General features: G+C 41.0%; 1 protein-coding gene across 1 annotated transcript in view; it reads left to right on the top strand.

Annotated features, from left to right (window-relative positions):
- The first annotated feature begins 3,893 nt into the window (after positions 1–3,893).
- The window catches only part of EFEMP1 (EGF containing fibulin extracellular matrix protein 1), a 97,768-nt gene continuing 83,362 nt past the window's right edge, over positions 3,894–18,299 (top strand). The window contains exon 1 of the mRNA XM_063443732.1: positions 3,894–4,056. The gene's annotated coding sequence lies outside the window, so the exon portion shown is untranslated. The remainder of the gene's footprint in view (positions 4,057–18,299) is intronic.

The raw sequence follows: 18,299 nt of genomic DNA, 5'->3' as shown, positions 1-18,299 counted from the left end.
TTTGGAGCATTTAACAGATTTCTATTAAGTTGTTTTTTTTTTTTAATTGTGGGTTGTGTTAAACGGGTTAAACACTAACCCGTTCAACTTAAAATAGTGTGTCATTACTGGGTGGGTCATATTAAAATTTATATGGGTTTAACAGTCATGTTAGTTTAAAGTATTAAACTAAAAGAGAAAACACATTTATGCATCATCAAAATAAATGCACCAATAACAGTAGAGGTGTTAGGGCTGTCAGTAAGTGGATTCAGAGAGTACATGGATAAACAACATTAGAACAAAGAGGAGCTCTGGTTATTATTTTTATTAAAGATTAGCAACGTATTGGGCAAAGCAGGTCACAGTAAGGCTAGTTTACACAGCGTGATAGCAACAGAATAACACAGCGTTTTAGTATTAAAGTCTCAAATGAGAAGTAAGTTCACAGTAATGCCACTGATCCAAAAATGGCAATAAATACGGTACATAAAGAGAAATTAAAAACATCACTCATTTTTTGGTAACGGCACAAGTTTAACACAGGCAGCACACAGACTATTGTTCTCGAAGTGAAGTTAACCACTATGGCCTGACTAAGAACATACCCCCTCCAAGTGGACCATGTGAAAAAAAAAGTTTTAATTATTATTCATATTATTATTCTTTTATATAACTTACCAAATTGATCAGAGCTGGGCAGTTTTGATATGTGGGTAAATGGTAAAGTTTGACAATTATTAGAATTGAGACATGGCAGACCTCCAGCCAATTCTGCCTTGACTCATACATTACTTGCTCATGCTGGCTGCAGCCAGCCTCCAGTGATGTTTTGTGCGGACAAATTGAGAGCCACTCATACTAAGGTTCCTTTTATAAAATTTCCAATTCTTTACAAATATCAACCCACGCTTGCTCCACAAAATCCAGAATAATGACTCATATGTTGTTGTATCTTGTAAAATGACCCATTGCTAGGTGGCAAAAAGACCAGTGTCTGCAATTCCAGGGTTAGATGTACTGTCACTCTCATCTATGTTAATTCAAGCCCTCCGAACTCCACTCCAAACCATGCCCTATACCACACTGTATTACTGTCATACACACAGATTAGTACTCCCACACACACACACATATGCGCATTACAGTTTTGAACTGATTTTATTTTTTTTTAAATTCTTGGTTTTCCTATTACCTTCAGTTCTATATCTTTGGCTCTTGTCTCTCCACTTGCATTTCATTATTTCTCTCCACATAGCTCTTTACCATTACTCCCCAGTTATCTCTCACTAAATCTTGCTCCTTATTTATTTCTGTCCCACCTGCCCACCTGCTTCGCTCACCTATCCCTCTCCTCACAGGTCTTCAACCACTGTTTCATCATCTATCATTTCCCTACAATTTCATACACACATCAACATCTGCCATTGTTCATCCCCAACACAAGTCTCAACTCCCGTATGTCCCCTTACTAGCCTCTCCCCAGTGCTTCCCCATAACTGGGCTGAGAGGAAGGAGTTTTACTCTGCTTTTTATCTATCATGAACCAACCACACTGCAACCTCCTCAGCCATTCTAAAGAGTGAATTGACACATTGACACATTGATGGCCATCAGGTTTCTCTGGTGCAGGCCATTGAATAGGCACTATAAACTAAAACTGAAATGTTCCATTCTGGCTGGCAAGATCTTTGTTCTCTCCAGGCGATCCATGTCTCCTTCAAACTTTAGGAGAATTATGAAGACATTGAATATTCAGCAATAGTTAGGGACATAGTTTCACAGGGGTTATTAATGTCCTTTTTCTTTTTTTTGTTTCAGATCAGTACGCAGCTATTGTTTGAGATAAAGACTCAACTACTGCACAGAAGCACTCACACAAATGTTGAGTGGTAGATAGCCTGCTTCATTCATCCTAGTGTGAGACTGGTGGTTACAGTTAGAGCTGTGTGTTCTGCTATCCACTGCCACGTCACACCAACTTGGAACCACCAGTTTAAAGTTTTTAAAAGTTTTTTTGTTTGTTAAGGAAGAAAATCTTTTTTTTTCTCTTACTGGGTTCAGTCCAGTGTGTGGTGTACAAGCACTGTGCAGTGCACTGTGTGCAGTGTGCAGTGTAAAGTTTCTTAAAATCAAACACAATAACGTTACAGAAGTACACCTATTTTTGCTTAATAAAGTTAGTTTACAGTCACAATACAAAATAATTAATATCCCAGATTTATTGTAGTAAGAAAAACAAACCCATCACTGTCAATGTTAACTCCTAATTCAAAGAAGTGAATGAAGGAGGTTAGGGGAAGGAGTCGTGTTCCCCAATCCACGATCGGCACTAGTTACACGGCTTCTGAAAGTCAGAATACCTCTATCTCGGCCATGAGGACTGCTGACACTTCTGTCACTGCTGCCTCCACTGCCACCACCACAATTTATAGTATTCAGCCTCAAGATAACAGCATGTGTTCTCTGTCAATTCAACATTTAGGAGGCATTGATTTTTTCCCATCCTATTCCTGCTGCAATAAGTTGTGTTGCCGCTTCCACTGGCTTTGCAGTTCAACAGCTAGTGCAAGCTTTTGAAGTGTCCCCAAGAAGAAAAAAAGGGAGAGTGCAACAGAATCTACTCTGGGGGTGTCACCTGAACCCCTTTTTTTGTGAAGATTTAGAGCAGAGTACCAAAATAGCATGCCCAATGTATGGTCTTGGTGCCTGCTAGCTCAGCAACTGTCATTGTTACCATTACCATAACCAATATTACCACGTTCAACATTACCAGTACCACCACCATAAGCATTCATCAATTAATTAATCAAATGCTAGTGTACAGGCTACAGATGCAACTGCATACACTGCCATCCATGCAAATCCACCCACATCTTCAACAGAATCAAGGCAAAGCAATGGTGCCAAACAAAGCTAACTTTTGGATCACTTGGGGTGCCTCCAAGAAGGATAATTTTCAAAGTGTAAATGGTGGTGCAAGGAAGAGCATAAGTAGTGGGTTAAGGGTCAGCTCGGTAGTGCAGATATAAATTAATATCTGCAAAGATTCCACAAGCCTGTTCTACTGAACTATGAATCATGAAGCCCCAAGTAATGTGCAGGGTGTACTGGGGGAAATTCTAAAAAAAAAAAAAAATCACATAATTTTACATTTTAGAAATTAAATGTAAATCTTTTATTTATTTTTTTTCATTTGTCTATCCTTTACAGAAATAGATTACTAGAATCAATGTTTTAGCAATAATAAAAAATCTGTTATTTTACAATATTTAAGAGAGGCAGAAGATGCACAATTTTATAGGGTGAGTGTGACACATAGATACAAAGGTATGGGGTCGGCTATATACAGTTAATCTGCAAAGTGAAACACAGTGGTGATGCAAAGGGGATAGTAACGAGGACCTTTCAAACTAAAGTTTGTTTTGCAATGTTTTCTAAATCTAAAATAAAATATAAATATTGTAAGGAAGGAAAGAGTTAAAGACAGTCTTTTTTTCTCAAGATGAAACACAAAATTAATTTTCTCTAATGCAAGATTAGTCATTCTCCTTAATAACTTGTAAACCAGTGGAAATAAAATATTAAAAGTGATACGTTCGTTAGCCAAATGTAAGATTTAACAACTCTGGAAACGCAAGCAAAAAATAGTAGTTTGATAAGTGTGCTGTGTGACTAAAGGCTATAAAATCTCCACTTTGCGGCTCATTAAATCCCAGATGATAAAAGTACACACATTTTGTTATAAAAACAGCGGACAGTGTTTTAATTGGAATATTGGGTTTGCATGTGTGCTGGCAGGATGAGTTAACACATCACATATGCTTAAATAATGGGAGGATATTAGGAGAGAAATAGGAGTGTCTTAAGAGTCAGTCTGAAATGAATACCTCCTTTCTATCCAGTATCCACATGCCTGAAGCAGCAGAGCGTTCAGTTCTGTGTACCCTGCACTTTCCCAAATAGCTGTACGGAGGACTAAATATTGCATTCCTGGCTGCATCATCTCACCTGCAAAAGAAATAACAACGTTTATGATTTTAAATCGGATCAAATCCAGACAGACTAATAAGAAAGGTAAATGACTTTAGCATCAACTAGCCCGCTATGCAAGGATTATATTAGCAATGTTAAATTTTATATTACTTTTTTTAACCTTAGGTCAGATTATGAACTTTTGCTTGTTGCATGTATATATCTAGTTATGTATTATGCATACAGTTTGGCTTCATTTCTACATAACTTGGGTTTTAAATCAATACATTTTCCCATGGTGTGTTTGATATTGTATGTTATAAGCATCATCATATTATACTGTGTTTTTTCAGTTACCACCCCTGAGGCATTCTATAACTAGGCCACATTGCACAGGGTATCTATCATATTCCAAACTACTCAGGGTATCATATAAGATTGATCATAAAGACATGTGAAGACTTGAGAACATTAAGAAAAAAGTGCCGCAACATGCTTCTGCCTCCGCGTGGATTTCTAGTGTCACTATGGCAGCAGTAGGCAACCTTTAGTACTCCAGATATTGTGGACTGCATCTCCCATAATGCCACAATGCTGGCAAAGCAACAGAGAAAAAGTAGTCCACAACATTTGAAGAGCCAAATTGTGCCTACTTGTGAACTCTGGGATACCTCTAGCAACATTGTTGCTGTTCCCTATGGTTAAACATTGACTAAGTATCATGGGAGTTGTAGTTACAACAGATGAAGTGCTGCAGAAATTGCTGAAAATATTACAATATTTTTAAACATCTTGGGGCTAAATACATGGATTTGCCATTGTTCAAAGCTAGATAAAATGCAGCGAGTTATTATAAAAGGAGAAAAAATTACTTTGTGTGTCGAAAACACATGTTTCACCACTTTGAATGATGGAGGTGTATGAATTATACTATATTGTAACCCAAATAAATGTACCAACAGGTTTATTCCTTGTTCCAAATTGTAGTGAAAATTGTCTACATTGCTAAATTAATGTAAACAGCTGATCTTCAACAATTCAACAATTCTCCAACTTAACTATAGTGACAGCCTGTGTTGTCGTTTACATTTCACATTTTAGTGAGTAAGCCCTTAAGTGTGTAATAATGATTGTCATTTTATATTACAATGTATTACAATGTATCGATTTTATAATTAGATTATTCTACATGTATGTGTTTTCTTTGAAGAAATGTGAGACTAGAATAGAAAGTGATATATAATGATCTATTACATGTTCAGACTAAAAAGGCTGCATTTCTTAATAAAAAAATGTATCACATACAAAATAATAATACAATTGAAATGCTTTGAATACGTGATATGATTAAAACATTACTAAGCTTATATAATATCCAATACCATATATCCAATTCGAGAACTTTCCATTTTAATTGTGTTTATACTTTTTTTTTTTTTTTTTTTTCATCTTTTGTAATTCTTTATTTTGGGTGTGCACAGAATAAACAGATAGCTGGTATGCGCCACAACAGCGGCATCCAATAGAATAGGCAATCATTGGCATTACATGTCATGGCATTCGTAATCAAGGCACATTTTTATAATATTAATAAGCATAGACAGGCTTGGCAAAATAACAGAGAAATAACAGTCAGGCTATACATGCTGTCTAGAACAGTTTAACTTGAGATTATATTAGTACAGTTGGTAGCGTTTGCGTCAAAGTTATAGGGCAAGCTAAATACCAGCTGAGTAATGGCGTCTATTGTACTGGTTCTCGTCGTGGTTTTCAGGCTTAAATTACGAAACGTACATTGCTCCTTAGGGGTATAGGAGTGGATAAAGGTGTGCTAAATAGGTGAATGTATGATTAGGCATGCTATATTAAGAGTAAGTGTGCTATCTAACTCGCAAGTGCTATTACAGTAATATATATGTGATCCACCATTTTTACAGTAAAATTAGAGTTATAGCAATCACGACCCATTGACTAGTATGTCAGGCAGTAGTAAAACCTAAGATTGAATAATCAGAATATTCGTACTGACAGTGAAAACATGTAGCGTGGTGCAGCAATGTGTAGCAATTAGGCTGGACTAGAAATCAATCCCTCACATTCAAGTGTATGGGGGAATGATTGCGAGAAAAAAAAAAAAAATAAGAGTGATGTCAAGAACCTGACTCGTATCAGTAGCCTAGAGTATTATTATATATTGCACGCTTTAAACTGCAAGGCGACTGAGTATGTGGGTAACATGCTAGCTTAGCTTGACTGGAGTGTAAGCCTAGGTAGTTGAGACTGAGACCTAGCAATACCAGGAGAGTGAGATAAACAAGACATAAAAACAGTAAGGCCAGGTATTACAAAATTACAATTAATTGAAAGCATACTGTCCACTTAAGCTCAGTGCAGTGTTGTACATTAAGCTTGCTTTAGGGTCGCGCTGTAAAGACTCTTAGGGAACAGTTAGTTTTTCTGCCAGAGAGCTGGTGTACATTACGTGCTGTCCGTTTATCCTACACCTCTTGAGGGCCATCTGATCTTGGCAGGCTGTATGGTCAGTCAGCCGACGCCTGTTCTGCTGGGCTGTGGTCGCTGTGTGTGAGCCTCCTGGGCCAGTGTTCTCCCGCTTGTGTGCCACGGAGGGGTTCTCCAACTATGCCTCCCGCCGGCATCAAGTCTCGCTGCCCCCTGTTCTTCTTTACGGCCGACACCGTAAGTTTGCAGGTGCTTTGTTGCGCCTCGCTGGGTGAGGGTTGCTGGGGTGCCGTTGAGTCGGCATGTTGCTCCCTGAGGCGTGGGGACGTGCCCGTTGGCGCCTCGGGTATCTGGTGCTGCTGCTCTTCGGCATCGTCGTCCCCTGGGAGCCACCTTGGAGGCACGAGGGGCATTCCCGCTTAGGAGCCTCCGGGTTGCTGGGCGGATCCAAGCTTCCACCTTCCTCATAGCCCATCTGTATGTCCGAACCTCGGAATAATGCTTGGCCCAGAGGCCGGCGCGCATCTGGTCATGGAACTTCCATGTATCTGCAGGAGGCTTAATGCGCACACGTGTGAGGGTCGGCTGTGAGTGAGACGCCATCTTGTTTGGGTCCAGGCAGGCCTGACTTGCTTTGGGTGCCCTTGCATGGTCATGGTTGATTGCGGGGGTGTTCGCCCCCATCGAGGACCGGGATATCCCCCGCCGGTCCAGAGGGGGGGGCAGCAGGGCTATGCTGTATCTGGGCTTTTGTGTCGGTCCCCTGCCGAGGGATCGGCCGTCTCCCTCGGGCCGTAGGATCCGTTCCACTACAGGCCGCATGGTCTGCCCGGGCCATTCCGCCTCACTTTGGTGCCAGTCTGGTATCATTCTGTTCCTCTCGGTTTCGTGAGATGGATTATGGTTACCTGGAGCTGCCAGCGTTAACGGACCGGTCGGTTGTCGCTGATTTGTGGTTAGTTTTGCTGGAGCTCTGAGACTGTGCGTCCGGCCATCTTGGCTGTCAGGCCCCGCCCCCGTGTTTATACTTTTAACGCCAACTTTAAAGCATAAAAAAGTACTTTTATATTATTATTTTTTTTTTATATTATTATTTTATTATTTATATAGTGCCAGCAAATTCCATAGCGCTGTACTGTAAGTATCCAATTTTGCTATTTGTTTAGCATCATAGTGTGTATAATTCAGTGTGCCACAAGCTAAGCACATTTAAGTTTAACTCTGTCAGCGCTGAAGTGTTTTGAAATGCTCAAATATCTATTAAGCAATATAATGTCATAATATTTCCCATGTGATAAACACTGAATATACCTGCTTAGTTTCTTGACCGCAATACATCAACGGCAGTGACTATAAGTTATAATACATGGGGATATGTATAGGAATCCAATATAAATTGATGTATATCTGTGGTAACTACAGGTTCAATTCCTGGTAGTGTCAGTTCATCCATTAATCCCTATGAGGTCAATACAATGATCATCATTAGTTGTTAATAATAACAATAATGTCTTAGGATATATTTTAAAATAAGCAAATGTTAAATGTACATTTTCTAGTTTAATACGTTTCGTATAACATATATATATATATATATACTCATTTAACATACAGAATTGTTTGTTTATGAGTCCAGAAAGTTTTGCTACCAATTCATACTACTTCGTAAGAAATTTTGGCAGAGATCGTCGGCTTTCACAAAGATTCTGCCAAGTTTTTCCCAGATAAAACATCATTGATTCCAGCTGGGAGTTTTAAGCATAATTTCACAGGAACCATTACATAAGTGGCTATCAAAATATCTTATACCTAGGAAACGTTTTCAATCTAGAAATTCTATCTGGGAATTTTCCCCAGAGGCTCTGCGTTTAATAGCTCATTACTGAACCTCCAGATTATCGTACGGATCTCTTAGATGGGGCGTGACTTTTTATTACCCTGACATTTGTTTAAATTATTCAGCTTTTTTTCATCTTGGATCATTTTTGGGTTTAGCCTCATCCTCCAACATTCCATTCGCTGTAGTCCACTCGATGCACATGTTTGCCAGTTGGTATTGCCATTCCTTGTATGTTAATAATATATATATATATATAGGAGGTTTGTGTCCATCAGAAAGGAAAAAAATTGGCACGAGACGAGTTTATTTTGACTATGAAAGGCTCGTTTCACAGTTATTCATATTTCTTAAATATACTGCAGGAGAATTTTAGAATCATAAATAACATGATGTGACACAGAGGTGATATAGTTTAGTGGTTATTTTATTTTCATTGTATTTTAGGCAGAACTGGTGTTACTGTTCATAATATTTTCTCAAGATGACGAATAGCCAGCTAGCACTGAAAGGAATAACTGAAAAGGAGCACATTATAAAGTGAAATACATTAACCCCTTAACACCGCAGCCAAATGTACAAGTTGTGAACGAAACAAAACGTAAACAAAACCTGGCATTTGCGCTATATGTCTGTCCAACCGTAATTCACCTCTTTCATATTAAATGCACCCCCCCTTATTATATATCATTTTATTCAGGGGAAACAGGGCTTTCATTTAATATCAAATATTTAGCTATGAAACATAATTTAATATGAAAAAAATGGGAGAAAATAAGATTTGTTTTATTTTTTTCGTTCTACATGACATTTTAACTGTCAATGTCATAATACTGTTTGCTTTTACTGCAATAAAATACACATATTTGTATTCAGTAAAGTCTCACGTGTAAAACAGTACCCCCTATGTACAGGTTTTATGGTGTTTTGGGAAGTTACAGGGTCAAATATAGCGTGTTACATTTGAAATTGAAATTCGCCAGATTGGTTACGTTGCCTTTGAGACTGTATAGTAGCCCAGGAAATAAATTTACACCCATAATGGCATGCCATTTGCAATAGTAGACGACCCAAGGTATTGCAAATAAGCGATGTCCAGTCTTTTTTAGTAGCCATTTGGTCACAAACACTGGCCAAAGTTAGCGTTCGTATTTGTTTGTGTGTGAAAAATGCAAAAAACGCCAATTTTGGCCAGTGTTTGTGACTAAGTGGCTACTAAAAAAGACTGGACATACCCCATTTGCAATACCTTTGGTTGTCTACTATTGCAAATGGTATGCCATCATAGGGGTAATTTTCATTCTTGGGCTACCATAGGGTCATAAAGGCAACGTAAGCAATCTGGCGAATTTTAATGTGAAAAAAATTAAACACAAGCCTTATATTTGACGATGTAATTTTTGAAAACACCATAAAACCTGTACATGAGGGGTACTGTTGTACTCAGGAGACTTCGCTGAACACAAATATTTGTGTTTCAAAACAGTAAAAAGTATTGCAGCAATAATATCGTCCCTGTAAGTGCTGTTTGTGCGTGAAAAATGCAAAAAACTTCACTTTTACTGGCGATATCATCGTTGTAATACATTTTACTGTTTTGAAACACTAATATTTGTGTTCAGCGAAGTCTCCCGAGTAAAACAGTACCCCCCATGTACAGGTTTTATGGTGTCTTGGAAAGTTATAGGGTTAAATATAGTGCTAGCAAATTAAATTCCCTATACTTTCGGCATGGGTGGTCAGGCAGGTCCCGCTAATTGTAATTAATTAGGATACCTAATTATGTAAAATTATTACATAAATATATGTGTAGAATTAATATATGTATATATATATATACATATGTGTATATATACGTATATATATATATATTTATTTTTTTTAATATTTTTATTTATATATAGGTATATATATAGTGATATATACGTATATATTTATGTATATAGATATATATATTATTTCGTTCTACGTGTATTTTGATATAAATATATATATATTAATATCACAATACAGTTAGAACGAAATAAAACACATCTATATATTTTTTAATATTTTATTTTTAATTATTTTTTTTATTTTATTTTTTTACGTATTTACATATTTTTTTTTTATATTATTTATAAATATATATATATAACAATAATTATATATATATTTAATCAGTATCAGTCTACGTGTAATTTGATATTAATATATATATATAATTATATATATATTAATATTAAAATACACCTAGACAGTGTATGTATGTTTGTGTATATGTGTATATATATATACTTAGATCATATATATATATATTAAATATATATATGATCTAAGTATAAATTTTTTTTTTTACACTTTTAACATTATTTTTATTTGATTTTCAGCCAGCAGGGGGACCAACTGTCATTACAGTTGGTCCCCCTGCTGGCAATACAGAAGCCAGCTATACCGGCCATGTGATTGTGAGGTCCTCGCAAGGACCTCACTCTCACATGACCGGGAGGGACCGGAGGAGGAAGATGTGCCGTGGGGGGGCTCCCTGGGAGTCCCCCCAACCGCGATCGCCGGCGTGGGACCGCCGGCGACCGGGTAAGTTACTAAAAACCGGAGGGCGTACTATTACGCCCTGCGGCGTTTAGAGACGCTTTTAAAAGGACGTAATAGTACGCCCTCCGGTCTTAAGGGGTTAAAGGAACACTATAGTCACCTAAATTACTTTAGCTAAATAAAGCAGTTTTAGTGTATAGATCATTCCCCTGCAATTTCACTGCTCAATTCACTGTTATTTAGGAGTTAAATCACTTTGTTTCTGTTTATGCAGCCCTAGCCACACCTCCCCTGGCTATACACCAGTTCTATACACCAAAACTGCTTCATTAAGCTAAAGTTGTTCAGGTGACTATAGTATCCCTTTAAGACATGTGGTTGTGTTCAGATTTCCCAGAAAGTGTATTTATATACACTATATATTGTACACTCCAGAGTGTGTCCTTGGCAGGACACAGATTTCACAGCAATTTGAATTATACAATTTTGGCCTCAATGTATTACTAGTTTAAACTTCCTACAATTGAATTACAACGTGTAGATAATTCTACAAGCATCCAATGGCTGGCATCCTCACTTGAAACCGTGAATGACACAGAGGATGAAATCTAGGTACAGGAGAGTGGCATGGAGGTGCCTTACCTTGTCATAATATATAAGGCATGCAACGGCAAAATGAAACACTGACATTAAGGCTTCATAGGATTCAACATATTACCAGAAAGGAAACATGTGTGGGCATAAAACATCCTACTTCTTAACCCCTTAAAGGGACACTATAGTCACCTGAACAACTTTAGCTTAATGAAGCAGTTTTGGTGTATAGAACATGCCCCTGCAGCCTCACTGCTCAATCCTCTGCCATTTAGGAGTTAAATCCCTTTGTTTATGAACCCTAGTCACACCTCCCTGCATGTGACTTGCACAGCCTTCCTAAACACTTCCTGTAAAGAGAGCCCTATTAAGGCTTTCTTTATTGCAAGTTCTGTTTAATTAAGATTTTCTTATCCATTGCTATGTTAATAGCTTGCTAGACCCTGCAAGAGCCTCCTGTATGTGATTAAAGTTAAATTTAGAGATTGAGATACAATTATTTAAGGTAAATTACATCTGTTTGAAAGTGAAACCAGTTTTTTTTTCATGCAGGCTCTGTCAATCATAGCCAGGTGAGGTGTGGCTAGGGCTGCATAAACAGAAACAAATTGATTTATCTCCTAAATGACAGTGAATTGAGCAGTGAAATTGCAGGGGAATGATCTATACACTAAAACTGCTTTATTTAGCTAAAGTAATTTAGGTGACTATAGTGTTCCTTTAAGGACACGTGACATGTCATGATTCCCTTTTATTCCAAAAGTTGGGTCCTTAAGGGGTTAAACTGAAAGCAAATTCCCACAAGTATAAATCAGGGTCTGATACAATCATGATGTACTGTAGTAGGCACAGGGAGAAAGTGTAGGTATGCAGAAGATTCTGTTGTGTATAAAACAATAGCCTTTGCGATTAAGATGTACATATTTATATTTACCAATCTCCACTCCACAGGCATTGTAAATATTGGAGGTTTGTGGCAATTGTATATTGAGAAAGCAGCGATCTAAGATTCTTGATGGGAAAAGGCAATTGGTAGTCAATTTACAAATTTTGTTTTAATTTCTCCTAGAATTTCCATAATTACCTGCAGATTTCACAATTGCTAGAAGCAATTCAGACAATTATCCGACACACTAATTGTCATTTAGAAAATGTTGCTAAAGGGCTATTGGTTCCATTTTATTTTCCAAAGTCTTGAGATCTTTGTACTCTAAGAGTTGATGATTATCAAATTCCACCTACTCTTCACTTATCATGAATTTAAGTCAGGTTTGACTCTGATGTCCAAAGTCAAGTCTATGAAGAGGAGTCAGTATCCAAACAATGCCAGTTCTAGTCCAAGGGACCCAGCACAATTAATATCTTATGGATATTAAAATGTACTGCTTGGTACCCAAATCGTTAAGATGCATGTTGCCACGTGACCAACCCCTAAACTGCAGGGTTGATTCTTCGGATTGTTGTAGTTGTGGGAGGTATCTTCAGAAAAATAAATAGATAAAAGAAATGTATATGGTGTAGTATGTTGGGCTATGGAGCCAGAGTAGGTATAGATAAAAATGTGCACTCACATGTTATGGAGCCGTAGCTATGGCTCCAAGGATAGCGTGTGAAATGGTATGATCCCCACTCAAGGATGTGGTGCAAATAGTTTTCCGTAGATATATATATATATATGAGGAAACAAATAAAACCATAATAGTGTACACCGTAATATGTAGTGCAAAACACAATAAAAAAGATAAAAGAACTACTCTCATGTTCTGGAGCAAAATGTGGTTTGCTTAATCAAGTGCACTTAGGTGGTATTATCCCCACCAAGAATATTGCCCAAAACATCCAGCAGCAATAGGTCAAATAAAAAAGTACTTTAATATAAAAAAGGAGTAGCAAGATAAAAAAAAAAAAACCAGTAGCAACATAAAAAAACTGTATAAAAATACACTTATTCCCCATACAATGGCTTTCTAAAAAGTGTCAACACTTTATTGCCTTATATTCCCCACTATAATGTGTAAGATTTCCCACCTCACATTCCTCAAAATTACCGTATAAGACGACCCCTATTTTTTTAGCCCAAAATGAAAAATACATATTTTAAACATCTGTAGCACTGAAGTCCAGTTTGGGTGATCAGGATCCCTTTCTGGTCCTGGGCCCCCCTCACACTCTGGTAGGCCCTTCCCTGGGGATAAGGCCACGTCTGGACACTAGTTCCCTGGACTGACGTCCAGCTTTTAGCGGCAACGATGCCCTCTGCCCATGATACCCACCGGGGGAAGTCTGGGCAGGGCCTCACCCTGCGGCATCTATCTGTAGTCCGGAGCTGTGAGGTCTTGGCGTGGTCAATAGTGATGCAAGGAAGCATGCGGTTGTGCAAGATGTCCCAGACCTGCGCACACAATCGATCAAATTCTCAGAGAATCGCCTCCTCTGCTTCAAGAATTTAAGCAGGTCGCAGAGGTGTACAACACAGCCTATGCCCGCAGGAACATGGCACTAGCAAACTCAACAGTCAGCTGAGTGTTGTGTCAGCAAGTAACCAAGTTTTCTGCCCAAACTGCGTTGAGTAACTACTGTAAGTATTTGACTTAATAATTAGATTTTTGAAGGAGCTCCAGCCACATGCGACTATCATGTTTGGCTGTCAGGCCCCACGCACAAGTGTTTTGCTTTTTTTAACCCCTGCAGTGACATTCTGTTTTACTAGGGCCTTGTAACATAGAAACATAGAATGTGACGGCAGATAAGAACCATTCGGCCCATCTAGTCTGCCCAATTTTCTAAATTCTTTCATTAGTACCTGGCCTTATCTAATAGTTAGGATAGCCTTATACCTATCCCACACATGCTTAAACTCCTTTACTGTGTTAACCTTTACTACTTCAGTTGGAAGGCTATTCCATGCATCCACTACCCTCTCAGTAAAGTTATACTTCCTAATATTATTTTTAAACCTTTGCCCCTCTAATTTAAGACTATGTCCTCTTGATGTGGTAGTTTTTCTTCTCTTTAAATATAGTCTCCTCCTTTACTGTGTTGATTCCCTTTATGTATTTAAATGTTTCTATCATATCCCCCCTGTCTCGTCTTTTCTGCAAGCTATACACAGGGCTGCCATCAGAAATTTTAGGGCCCCTGACACAGCTCAAGATCTGGGCCCCCGGGGCCAGCCCCGAGTCAGCCCACAAGGATGAAGTGTGTGTGTGTATAGTGGATGCGGTATGTGTGTCATGGATGCAGTGTGTATAGTGGATGTAGAATGTGTATAGTGGATGCGGTATGTGTGTCATGGATGCAGTGTGTATAGTGGATGTAGAATGTGTATAGTGGATGCGGTATGTGTGTCATGGATGCAGTGTGTATAGTGGATGCAGTATGTGTGTCATGGATGCAGTGTATATAGTGGATGCAGATTGTACGTTTGTGTAATGTATGTAATGTTTGTATGCATGCATTAGATGCAGAGTGTGTGTGTAGTGAATGCAGGTGTGTGTATAGTGAATGCAGAGTGTGTGTTTTTGTAGTGGATGTAGTGTGTTTGTAGTGAATGTAGTGTGTTTGTAGTGAGTGAAACGTGTGTATAGTGAATGTAGTGTGTGTGTGTAGTACAAAGTGTGTTTAGTGAATGTAGTGCGTGTGTAGTGCAGAGTGTGTTTAGTGAATGTAGTGTTTGTAGTGAGTGCAGAGTGTATAGTGAATGTAGTGCAGAGTGTATAGTGAATGTAGTGCAGAGTGTATAGTGAATGTAGTGTGTGTGTGTGTAGTGCAAAATGTGTATAGTGAATGTAGTGTGTGTGAGTGTGTGTCTGTAGTGCAAAGTGTGTGTTTAGTGAATGTAGTGTGTGTGTGTGTAGTGCAGAGTGTGTTTAGTAAATGTAGTGTTTGTAGTGAGTGCAGAGTGTTTTAGTGAATTTAGTGTATGTGTAGTGCAGAGTGTGTTGAGTGAATGTAGTGTGTGTGTGTAGTGCAGAGTGTTCTTGTAAGGATTCAGTGTGTGTGTAAAATAGGGGGGAGGGGAGTATTATTTTATTTATTTATTTGTGTATATTTCAATTTTATTCCCCCCTCCCTGGTTCTTACCGTGCCAGGGAGGGGGGAGATCGCATTTCCTGTTGATCCAGTGGCATGGTGGAGGGAGCCAGCCGCGGTACATTGAAGAGGGGGCCCAGCAGCACACATTGTCTTCCTTTCCAGCTCTTCTCTGACTAAATCTCACAAGACAGTAACCCGTGGCAACGCTCTGGCAGCCGCAGGGTGCAGGAAAGTTAGACAGAGAGCAGCTGGAAAGGAGGACAGAGTTTGCTGCTGGGCCCCCACTTCGTCGTACAGGTAGCAGGGGGCCATATATTTATGTGCTTCTCTATGACAAGCGTTCAGCGTCGACATGCAGAGCATGGAGATGTTGAATGTCAGTGCTGCACATTTTGCAACACTGACACAGGAAGCGCCTAGGTATTTTCTCTGAAAAGGCAGTCTTTGCAGCAAAAACCCTGCAGTGGTAGACTATACTCACCAGAACAACTACATTAAGCTGTATAATATAAATTAAGCTGTAGTTGTTCTGGTAACTATAGTGTCCCTTTATGATTGTGCGTGCAAAGGGGTAGGGACTGCAGAGGGTGCCGAAAGGAAGGGGCTGTAAAGGGTGTGAGTGGAAGGGGCTGCAGAGTGTACAGGGGGGAATAGAGGCTGTAGTGGGTGCAAAGGGTAATAGGAGCTGCAGTGGGAGCAGTTGGGTAGCCCACTAGCCACTACCAAAAGCGAAACCCTACCATTGCGCACAGTGCAGGGGGTAGGGGATGCAGTGGGAGCAGGGGGGTAGGGGATGCATTGGGAGCAGGGGGTAGGGGATGCAGTGGGAGCAGGGGGGAAGGGGATGCAGTGGGAGCATGGGGTAGGGGGATGCAGTGGGAGCAGGGGGGTAGGGGGATGCAGTGGGAGCAGGGGGTAGGGGATGCAGTGGGAGCAAGGGGGGGTAGGGGATGCAGTGGGAGCAAGGGGGGGTAGGGGATGCAGTGGGAGCAAGGGGGGTAGGGGATGCAGTGGGAGCAGGGGGCATAGGGGATGCAGTGGGAGCAAGGGGGGGTAGGGGGTGCAGTGGGAGCAAGGGGGGGTAGGGGGTGCAGTGGGAGCAAGGGGGGGTAGGGGGTGCAGTGGGAGCAAGGGGGGGTAGGGGATGCAGTGGGAGCAAGGGGGGTAAGGGGGATAGGGGATGCAGTGGGAGCAAGGGGGGTAGGGGATGCAGTGGGAGCAAGGGGGGGTAGGGGATGCAGTGGGAGCAAGGGGGTAGGGGATGCAGTGGGAGCATGGGGTAGGGGGATGCAGTGGGAGCAGGGGGGTAGGGGGATGCAGTGGGAGCAGGGGGTAGGGGATGCAGTGGGAGCATGGGGGGGTAGGGGATGCAGTGGGAGCAGGGGGGTAGGGGATGCAGTGGGAGCAGGGGGGTAGGGGATGCAGTGGGAGCAGGGGGGTAGGGGATGCAGTGGGAGCAGGGGGGTAGGGGATGCAGTGGGAGCAGGGGGCATAGGGGATGCAGTGGGAGCAGGGGGATAGGGGGTGCAGTGGGAGCAAGGGGGGGTAGGGGGTGCAGTGAGAGCAAGGGGGGGTAGGGGATGCAGTGGGAGCAAGGGGGGTAAGGGGGATAGGGGATTCAGTGGGAGCAAGGGGGGGTAGGGGATGCAGTGGGAGCAAGGGGGGTAGGGGATGCAGTGGGAGCAAGGGGGGTAGGGGATGCAGTGGGAGCAAGGGGGGGTAGGGGCTCCCAAAACCCTCCCAAACCTTACCTCTCTGGTGGTCCTCTTCTGAAGGAACCTCACAATGCTGACACGCTGCCTGTAAGTCTGCTCAGGGCAGCTCCGCACAGCTCACTCTGCACTGTGACTGATGATGTCACTTCCTGCAGAACAAGCTGCACGGAGCTGCTGAGCAATGTTACAGGCAGCTCAGTGAGGCTGTGTTTGGAGACAGGCACACTGAGGGGCAGCCTAGTGGGGTCTTTGGAAGGCCTCTATAGCTGTCCCTCAGTGTGCCCTGCACGGAGGAGATGATTAGTAGCAGCAGGGGCCCGCGGACGGCTGGGCGGGCCCCTTGCTGAGTGCAGGCTGGCTGGGGAGATTGTTTAACTCCCCAGCTCAGCCATTACTTACTGAAGCAGTATGTGGGGCTCGGGGCCCCCCAGGACCGCCGGGCCCATGACAACTGTTATGGTTGTCATGCCCTGATGGCGGCCCTGGCTATACATGTTAAGATCCTTTAACCTTTCCTGGTAAGTTTTATCTTGCAATCCATGAACTAGTTTAGTAGCCCTTCTCTGAACTCTCTGTAAAGTATCAATATCCTTCTGGAGATATGGTCTCCAGTACTGCGTACAATACTCCAAGTGAGGTCTCACCAGTGTTCTGTACAATGGCATGAGCACTTCCCTCTTTCTACTGCTAATACCTTTCCCTATACAACCAAGCATTCTGCTAGATCCTAGCTAGTTGTTGTTCTTGTGAGTACAGTATGTCACTGCAGGCATTTTAATGTACACAGTGTTTGCATTGCTCCCTAGGGACACCTCAAGTGGCAGTCAGCACTGGCGTTCAGCATCTCCACGCTATGCATGGAGACACTGAACATTCCTCAAAGAGATTTTGATTCAATGCATCTCTATGAAGAGATGCTGATTGGCCAGCGCCGGCAGACCCACGTGGTGCTGATATTTGGGTGAGTTTTTATCCTATTTAAGGGGGGCTAAATAGTGTTTTTAACACCTTAGTGTCAGTAATACACATTTGTACAATCTCTCATCTAACCTTCATATTAAAGGGACACTATAGTCACCTTAACAACTTTAGCTTAATGAAGCAGTTTTGGTGTATAGAACATGCCCCTGCAGCCTCACTGCTCAATCCTCTGCCATTTAGGTGTTAAATCC

Source organism: Pelobates fuscus, chromosome 2 (genome assembly GCF_036172605.1).
Source record: "Pelobates fuscus isolate aPelFus1 chromosome 2, aPelFus1.pri, whole genome shotgun sequence".
In the NCBI taxonomy this organism is placed as follows: Eukaryota; Metazoa; Chordata; class Amphibia; order Anura; family Pelobatidae; genus Pelobates; species Pelobates fuscus.
The sequence above is the reverse complement of the archived record's forward strand: the minus strand, read 5'-3'. Positions and strand labels throughout refer to the sequence as shown.